This window comes from Eriocheir sinensis, unplaced genomic scaffold, assembly GCF_024679095.1.
Source record: "Eriocheir sinensis breed Jianghai 21 unplaced genomic scaffold, ASM2467909v1 Scaffold1268, whole genome shotgun sequence".
Classification (NCBI taxonomy): Eukaryota; Metazoa; Arthropoda; class Malacostraca; order Decapoda; family Varunidae; genus Eriocheir; species Eriocheir sinensis.
The window spans coordinates 31,537-41,663 of NW_026110593.1; the positions used below are offsets into that span (position 1 = coordinate 31,537).

General features: G+C 42.4%; 2 protein-coding genes across 8 annotated transcripts in view; both read right to left on the reverse strand.

Moving 5' to 3' along the window:
* The window catches only part of LOC126989675 (zinc finger protein 84-like), a 75,189-nt gene that overhangs the window by 14,148 nt on the left and 50,914 nt on the right, over positions 1-10,127 (reverse strand). For 4 of the 7 annotated variants that reach the window (XM_050848284.1, XM_050848282.1, XM_050848279.1 and 1 more), the window contains exon 2: positions 4,945-5,184. The exons of the other annotated variants lie outside the window; for them this stretch is intronic. The gene's annotated coding sequence lies outside the window, so the exon portion shown is untranslated. The remainder of the gene's footprint in view (positions 1-4,944; positions 5,185-10,127) is intronic. 7 annotated transcript variants of the gene reach the window in all.
* Positions 1-10,127, reverse strand: part of LOC126989677 (zinc finger protein OZF-like) — a 46,058-nt gene that overhangs the window by 1,822 nt on the left and 34,109 nt on the right. The gene's annotated exons all lie outside the window — the stretch shown is intronic.

The following is a 10,127-nucleotide window of genomic DNA, read 5'->3' on the forward strand; positions in this document are numbered from 1 at the left end:
GTGCTCTTCAAACTGGGCGTGCCGGCCACCCTCAGGTGGGCGAGATTAACCAAGGGATGGACATCTGTCTTGGCGGGACAAGTGGGTGGACGAGACCATGCCAGTGTGTCGGGATACATGGATACATGAAATGCATGAAATGAACATGAGCCAAACACCTCATACTGACCCCCTGAACACGTCCAGTTACTGTTCCTTTCCTTCACAGCAGTGGTTGCCAACACACCCAGTTACTGTTCCTTTCCTTTACAGCAGTGGTTGCTAACACACCCAGTCACTGTTCCTTTCCTTTACAGCAGTGGTTGCCAACACACCCAGTCACTGTTCCTTTCCTTCACAGCAGTGGTTGCCAACACACCCAGTTACTGTTCCTTTCCTTCACAGCAGTGGTTGCCAACACACCCAGTCACTGTTCCTTTCCTTCACAGCAGTGGTTGCCAACACACCCAGTTACTGTTCCTTTCCTTCACAGCAGTGGTTGCTAACACACCCAGTCACTGTTCCTTTCCTTCACAGCAGTGGTTGCCAACACACCCGGTTACTGTTCCTTTCCTTCACAGCAGTGGTTGCTAACACACCCAGTTACTGTTCCTTTCCTTCACAGCAGTGGTTGCCAACACACCCAGTTACTGTTCCTTTCCCTCACAGCAGTGGTATCTAACACACCCATTTGTTTTAGATGTTGCCAAAGCCTTCGACAAAGTCCCGCACAAAAGACTGACATTAAAACTGAAATACTATGGTATTTCAGGACCTATTCTACACTGGATCACTGCATTTCTTACTAACTGGACTCAACGTGTTCCTCTTGACGGATCTTCATGTGACACCGTCCCTGTTTCTTCAGGTGTCCCACAAGGCACCGTTAACGATCTTCCACTCTCAACGCCTAAGTCTTCCACTAGACTATTCGCCAATAATAGTGTGCTGTTTAGCGCAGTGAAGACTAGGGGTGTACCGATGTATCAGTATGAGTATCGGTGGTATTGCCACATTTTAAGAGTATCGGTATGAGTATCGGTGGTATCGGCACATTTTAAGAGTATCGGTATGAGTATCGGTGGTATTGGCACATTTTAAGAGTATCGGTATGAGTATCGGTGGTATTGGCACATTTTAAGAGTATCGGTATCGTTATCGGCTGATTTTCAGCCGATACTATATACTTGAATGAGTTTTGTATGTCGGAGGACTTAGGAGGAGAGACTCAATAGCATGGGGCTCATAACCCTGGAGAGAAGAAGAGAAAGAGGAGACCTGATAGCAGTGTGCAGGGTGGTGAGCAGAGTGGAGCATTTGGACAGAGAGGACCTGTGTGTGTGTGCAACGAGAGAGAAGCGAGAGAACATGGAAAGAAGTTGAGGCGACCACGTGTAGGCAAGATGTGAAAACTTTAGCTTCCCAAACAGAAGCATTGAGCTATGGAATAGGCTGGAGGAGGAGTGGTTTGTGCAAGGAACATTCATGACTTTAAGGAAAAGTTGGACAAGATATATATATATATATATATATATATATATATATATATATATATATATATATATATATATATATATATATATATATATATATATATATATATATATATATATATATATATATATATATATATATATATATATATATATATATATATATATATATATATATATATATATATATATATATATATATATATATATATATATATATATATATATATATATATGTATATGTGGTGGTGTAATAAAACTTCTCTCCTAATAATAATAAAAAAAGTTATGACAGCCGAAAGTATTGCACATTTTCTCGTGCCCGTGATGTGTCGCATGGAAGCATCCCACACTCTCTCTCTCTCTCTCTCTCTCTGTCTCTCTCTCTCTACCTACTTGCCCCTCCCTCCTCTGTCAATGTCACTACCATGGCAGTCATCAAAGTCTGTGTCACTTCAATTCGCCCACACTCTACTTCCGCCCGGAGCTTGACGCGTCACAAGACATGATAGATGTATTCCGAACCAAAGTGGAAAATGATCTGTGGCCTTCGGTAGGCTGCGCGCTGGAGACGAATGAGAAAGTGTACAGATGCCAGATGCCTCCACCATTCTTCTGAGTCAAGAACTTTGAAACATAGGGAGCGTAAAGTGAGATGATTATATATATGATCCTTGTACGGGTGGGGCGTGTGGTAGTGCACTTATATATACGATCGGCGAAATCTAAGGGTTAAAACACTACGTTTTTTCTTGATGTTAGACTAAAAAATCACTATATTATAGAGAAAATCATTTAACTTTGCCCCAAAAATGATTATTCACTGCCTGAATATTTTGATCCTGTTGTAAAAAGTGCAAACAGAGACCAGCGGCTTGTGTTATCACATGGCGGCGTGCCGCGTGGCATGCACAGTTCACGAGACCAATGTTTGTAGTGTTTGTAGTCCCAGTGGATCCTGAGTTCCTGATGGTCGGTCCAAGGCTTCTTCCTGGTGGGGCCTGATGGTCGGCCCAGCCCGTTCTGGTGCAGGCGAGTGTTTATATTGGCGCCATCTTGCATTGGCTCATGATGCCCTCCTGGAGCTCATCTTTAATCCTAGAATCTAGGGTCTGGGTTGATAGGTGGTCTTCTGGACAGCATGTGGGTAGTTTTAAGCCACTCGGTGGCGGCTGAAAAATCCCAGCTTGGTGGCACCGGTCGGGGATTGAACTCGCGTCCTCCAGAACGTGGGGCCGTCTCGCTATCCGTTCAGCCTCCGCCTTTCTAGTATTACGGTTACCGTCCATATGTACATGTCAACGTTTGGTTTTCATGTTTTGTAAGTTTTCTAAAATACAGATAATGAAAATTTGAAATCATATATGTGTTTTATTTGAAATATCAATATAGTATTGTTTTCGCCTATCGGACTTATCGCTAGCTAGTATCGGAATTGTGGATTTATATCGGGTATCGGTTATCACCTATATTTGTGTCTCCAGTTAACGAATATCGGTTATCACTGATAAGGTTTTCTATTATCAGTTATCGGGAATCTGGATCTGGATTAATGATGCCCAGGGCACCCGTACAGGTGCATAACATGCATATTTGTTGGCTGCTGGGGGGACGGGGTAGTCAAGTGTTCAGGGGAGGGGGTAATTGTGAAGATTCAATACGCGCCTCTGAAATACGATATTACGCCTCCGTATTATACTTAAGGGACGAAATACATGTCCCTTAACCATAATATGAAGGCTGAAAAACTTAAAAGTAAAGAAAAGTGGTAAAGGTAGGGAAAAGGCATATTATACATACGTGCGCTGTGTTGGTGTCGTCGGGGGCGGGGAGGTGAGTAGTGTTGCCAACGATCCGGTTAGGGATGGTACGCTAGGTTAGCGATGGTACGTTTAGTTAGCCATTAGCCCACCCATGTTAGACCAGGTCCACCACGCGTGGTTATTTTTTTTTTAGAACACGCACCATTACCGAAAGGGTTTTGTGAAGGTTTGAGTCGGGTATAGTATTAGGTAAAGGTGCGTGTTCTAAAAAAAATAAAATAACCACGCGTGGTGGACCTGGTTTCACATGCGTGGGCTATTCGATAGCTAAACGTACCATCGCTAACCGGATCGTTGGCAACACTGCCACCACTGCCGTATGTATAATATGCCTTTTCACTACCTTTACTTTTTTCATATTATGGTTAAGGGACATGTATTTCGTCCCTTAAGTATAATATGGAGGCGTAATATCATATTTTGGAGGCGTGAAGTGAATCTCCACTATTACCAGGGAGGGAAGTGAATCAAGTGTAATTGTTAGTGTTGGTGTGTTGTGGTGACAAGTGAGTGTATTTGTTTTTTGAATGAGTCTATTGTACCGCAGTCTAAAATCTGTTGAGGGAGGCTGTTCCAGTCACGTATGGTGCGTGGAAAGTATGAGTGCTTGTATGCGTCAGTGTTAGTGTGATATGTTTGGTATTTATGGATGTGTGTGTTTCGAGTACGTCGACTGTTTGTGTTGCGTAAGTATGTATGTGGATCAATGTCAATGTGAGTGTTTGTGATCTTGTACATAAGTGTAAGTCTGTGTGCTTGTCTGCGTATGTGAAGAGGGTCCATGTTTACCTGTTGTTTGATCCGTGTTGTGATTCCAGGCGTTGGAGTGTAACTGTTTGTAATGAACCTTGCCGCCTTGGTGTTGATTTGGGTTAAGATTCGTTTTAGGTCCGTGCCAGTATCTCATTACCTACCTTATGAAACATCAGTATCTCTTCATATATCTTTTCTTCAAACCTTCAACAGTCATGGAAACGCTTTGAAAATCCAATTCAAGGACTTTTTTTTTACTCTTGAAAATATGGGATAATGTTTACGAAAGCGCGTCGCCTCCTCTGGCGGCCGCGGCGACACTGCAGCGTGTGTTGCGAGAAATACCTCCTCGGTGAAATAAGTCATATATCCATGAGGGGGGGGTCCTGGTTAGAAGGGGGGGTCGAGGGGGGCGCAGCCCCCCCGTTAGTAGGTCGTAAAGTTCGGTTGGAGTAGTTTAAATATGCTCCCCAACCCTAAGCCCTCTGCGAGCTATTTAGCTGCTGCGGCGGCTGCAGTGTCGCCGCGGCCAGCAGAGGAGGCGACGCGCTTTCGTAAACATTATCCCATATTTTCAAGAGTAAAAAAAAAGTCCTTGAATTGGATTTTCAAAGCGTTTCCATGACTGTTGAAGGTTTGTAGAAAAGATATATGAAGAGATACTGATGTTTCATAAAGTAGATTATGAGATACTGGCACGGACCTAATACGAATCTTTACCTTGATTTGTTCTAACCTGTCAATGTTTCTGTGTGTGTAAGGATCCCACACCGGGGAGCAGTATTCCAGTGTTGGTCTCACAAGTGTGTCATAAGCGATGTGTTTAATGTCAGGAATAAGGTTTTCTGTTATCGTGCCCAGGTATGGTAAACACACACACACACACACACACTCACCTCGCCCCGGGCACGGAGTCTTGGGGTCACCACTGGACGGAGGCTGCTGTGTGGAGTGCTGACTCTGACGGCGGCACCACCAACAGCAGGAGTCAGCAGCAGCACCACCAGCAGCAGCAGGAGTCAGCACCGGCAGTAAAGAGTCAGCAGGGGCAGCAGAAGAAACAGGAGTCAGCAGCAGCGTGTTTGCTCTTGCTGTACAGTGACCCGTTGGAGAGTCAGCCTTCATATCGGCACAACCTGATTGATTGATTGATTGATAGTTTATTGTTGCAGGTAAACAACAAGGGAGAAGGGAGAAACATGCCATCCCAACCCCCAGGCAGGGCAGTGTGTGATTATACAACTATTAGTACATGTGTAGGGAGCACCATGAAACGAAAGATACAATGGTAGGAAGGAATTAAAGCACAAGGGAGGGGGCGGCATGCACCTCCCCCTGGACAATAAGACAATAAAATGTGGGGACGGAGAACATTGCCCAAGCACTAGATGGGAATGAATATAGAGATAGAGTAAATACTAGTCCTTAAAGTAGAATACTGCCTTGTATAGCACGGCAGGCTGCCAACTGAGGCTGTTAACCCTAATGTAGCTTTCTCTGGGTCTGTGGTCTTTCTCGGTCTGGGTCTTTTGAGTTTCTAGATTTCTTTACGTTTCCTCTTCCTTTCGTTTCTTTTCTCTTTTTTTGCCAAAATTTATATAGTACTGCCTTCACTGTCTCCATTTTCAAAAAGAGCTCTTCCGATGGTCCTCCTCGTCCTGGTGGTATGGACGCTGGGATGCTGCCTCTCTCCTCGTCGTGGGCCGGGCAGTGCAGGATGATCAAGTGCCTCAGGTCCTCCAGCTCGTCTCCACACATGGTGCACGCCGTACTCTCGTTGTTAAATCTTTTCCTATCTCTCAGCCTCATGTTATTTGTTCTGCAGTGACGAGGATGGCTGATGCTTCACTGTTGTCGTACACTGATCCTCTTGTCCTCCCATCTCTTCTCTCCAGCAGGTTCTATATATTTTCAGGGTTGCTTTTTCTTGAATTTCTTGTGTCCACATTTTTGTGTCCCATGCTCTAACTTCTTTTCTTACTTCGTCGCTTGTTATTGTGCCTCCTCTTATTCCCGCCCTTTTTTCTGTCTTTTATTAGTAGTAGGAATCGGTCTACTGTCTGGGCCTATTATTTTCCTTTTTCTCTTATTGTCCAAAACTTGTGTACTGTTGCTTTTGTTTCTTCGGTGTGTTCATTTTCAAATAATTTTCCAATGGTGTCGTCCTCTTCTTCTTCCTCGTAAGGCCGCTGTAGCCTCGCACACTTTTTCCTTTCCTCTGCACAGGCCGGGCACCAGAGCAGGAAGTGTCGCAGGTCTTCGTTTTCAGCTTCACACATGTCGCACTTGGTTTCCTCTTGCCGGTGTGTTTCTGTCTTTTAGTTGCATGTTGTTTGTCCTGCATCTGAATGGAGTGAGAGGTGAGTCGCCGCGTGGGTCGGAGGTGCTGCGCCTTGTTTGCGAAAGCGCTGAGTTGACATGGCTGGCCGAGCCAAGAACTCGGTGGAGTTCTGTTACGTTTGTGCGGATCCCACAGGCGACAAATGGACAGGGTGCTGTCTGTGCCCTAAGTGGTGTCATCTGAAGTGTGCTCATCTGCCTGGAATTAAGTCGGAGAATATATCTAAAGGAAATTGGATTTGCAACCCATGCCTTCATAAAGCATCTCTGGCTACCAAAATTGTGGAAAAAGTGGAAGAATTCAAGCTGGAATTATCTAAGGAAATATCAGAAGTGAAACAAGAAGTTTAGTCACGAGCGGTCAGCGTGAAGGAGGAGCTGGGGGAGGTGGCGCAGGATGTGGCAGACGTGTTGCAGCGAGCCGAGCATGTGGAGTCAGCAGATGCAACTTGGGCTGAGGTCATCAAACGTAAGAGGAAAGTTAAGAAGAACTTACTTGTTGTCAAGGCCTCTGAACAAGATAAAAAGGCTACAGAGTTGAAAGGTGAAGTTTCTGAAGCATTACGTGACATTCAGATTACTGATTCAAGATTCACTATTGGAGGTAATATTATAATGAACTTTGATGATGAGAATATGAGGAATGAGGCAGCCCAAAAATTGCAATCTGTGGAGAAAGTCAGTACTGAAAGTGTGGGAAAACTGAGGCCAAAGATCATGATTTGTAATGTGCACAAGGAGGAGACTGGGGATAAGATAATTGAGACACTGCTTAAAAAAGTACGAACTATAAAAGCGAGCTAAAGAGAGTAAGGAATAAAGGTAATAGTAATATACTTCACCAATTAAGAGCAAACAAAACTAAAGACCCAAAGGCATACTGGAAGATTCTAAAAAGTAGCAAAGTAGAGAAAAATAATCAAATACCACTCGATAAATTTTATGACCACTTTAAATTGCTCTACGCAGAGGACGACGATAGTAATGCAAACGAGAGAACTGCTTATGAAACTTAGTGACGCTGACTCGCCCGCACTTAACAACCCTATAACACGTGCGGAGATAAAGCGTTGTATTGCTAAACTGAAAAAAGGCAAGTCTCCTGGTAGTGACAACATCATTAATGAATATATAAAATGTACACAAGACTTACTCTGCCCTTTATATGTTGAACTATTCAATAAGATCCTTGACACAGGTGTCTTTCCATCGGAGTGGCTCACTGGCGTTATAATACCTCTTTATAAAAACAAGGGAGACGTTAATGATGCAAATAACTACCGAGGTATTAACCTTTTAAGCTGTATGGGGAAATTGTTTACGTCCATTCTTAACGACCGTCTCAAACAGTATTCCGACGATCAAAACATCATCAATGAAACACAAGCAGGCTTTCGTGAGGAATATTCCACACTGGATCACATCTTTATACTCAAGTGCGTTGTTGACTTGTTTCAGTGGAAAAAGATGAAATTATTTTGTTTATTTATTGACTATAAAAATGCTTTTGGTATGGTATGGAGGGAAGGTTTAAACTTGTAAATAATAATGTAAATGGTAAGATACTAAATGTTATTCGTAGTATGTATTTTAATGTCAAGTCATGTGTAATGGTAGGCCAACAGTTGTCTGAAACATTTACTTGCAATATGGGAGTGAGGCAAAGTGAAAACCTATCACCATTGTTATTCGCTTTCTATGTTAATGACCTGCAGGAAAAGCTTATAGAGTATAATTGTAACTATCTTAATTTCAATGATGACCTTGTAAACACGTATCTCAGATTATTGGTGATTATGTACGCAGATGATACGGTTATTTTGTGTGATAGCGAGCAAAACTTGAAGGTAGCCTTAGTATCACTTCACAGGTATTGTTTAGAGTGGAAATTAAAGGTAAATTGAAGTAAAACTAAAATAGTAATTTTCAGTAGGGGTAGAGTTGCAACCAGTAATTACAATTTCAAGGTTGGTGAGGAGGAAATTGAGGTAGTAAGAGAATATAAATACCTGGGAATATTGTTCAGTTATAATGGACGGTTTAGGAAAGGGCAACAAAGACCACGCAACTAAAGCCCCAAATACACTGCCGAATTTTGGCCACGAACCTGACGCCGAATCAGTACGTGAAAAAATTCGCCGGCATGACCAAGATTCTTACACTTCGTGACCATTCGGCGACATGTCGGCGAATGCTCAAGACAATTCGGGGACAATTTGGAGACATGTCGCCGACTATTCGGCGTCCATGACGCCGAGCTCAAAATCTGATATTTTAACTTTTTTTTGTCGCGGAATAACTGGCGACACGTCTCCGAATTGTCTTCGCATGTCCCCGAAGTGTCGGCGACATGTCGGGGACAATTCTCCGACAATGCCAAGATTTCTGACAGCTGATCATCTGATGCCCATGTGGCATATAAAAGCACGGGAATCCGCGCCTACCTCATGGACTACAACAACACCCAGGAAGCAGTGGCCTGGCAGGACAGAATTGTGGGCGAGTAAATACCATGTGTGGTAATATGTGTGGTAATATGTATGATAGTATGTGTAATAAAATGTATAAATGTGACTTGTTTTTGTTTTGCTCTCCTACAAATATTTTAGAATGAATGAATGTTTACGTAATATTAATAAACAAACCAGTAACTGAAAGAAGAAATAAATTAAATAACTGAAAATGAAACAAAGGTTAAATAATAGCAGAATAATGATATTAAGAAATAAATAAACTAATAAATAGTAAAGTAATTATGAAATAAATGAAAATGTTAGTTCCATACCTATCTTATATATTCATGATTCTTCTTGTTTTTCATATTTTCTTGTTTACTATTTATTATTATAGTATTATTTTATTCCGTATATATATATATATATATATATATATATATATATATATATATATATATATATATATATATATATATATATATATATATAGAGAGAGAGAGAGATAATACATAAATAGATAGATAGATAGATAGACAGACCCCCGTGTACACCTCCCACCGAGACCCGTTTGCCGTATCGTGATTAATTCGCCGAATAGTCTTGGCCATTCGGCAACATGTCGGAGACATGTCCCTGAATAGTCGTCGACAAATTTGCCAATAAAATTAAAATTTCAACGGTCAAAATTCGGCGACAATTCACCGAACACCGCGAATCGGACGCCGAATTGTCAGCGACATTTCGGCAACAATTCGGCGTCCATTTTGCATTCGTGCACATTCGGCGAACGGCCGCGAATTTTTCATGCAACATGAAACTTTCGTGGCGGTCGTGACCAACTGTTAAAAGTCGCGAGGTGGACGCAGACATGTCCCCGAACGGCCAAGAACAGGCAAGAAAGATGCCGAACTTGCTCGCGACAGAGGATGACTTGCATATTCGCGCACATTCGTGAGCCAAAATTCGGCAGTGTATTTGGGGCTTACGGACATGTATCAGCTGACTGGGACTTCTCGAAAATATGATTTGCCATTTGATATACAATTAGAAATGTACAATAGTATGGTGGTGACAGCTGCGACTTACGCATGCGAAATATGGGGTTATGACATTATAAGGGAACTGGAATCTTTACAGATGAGGCATCTTAAATACGTAATGTATGTACATAGGTATACAAGTACAGATATTGTATATGGGGAATCAGGAATGTATCCACTGGAAATATCTATAAAATGCAGGATGATAAATTATTGGTCAAGGTTAATTACGGGAAAAAATAC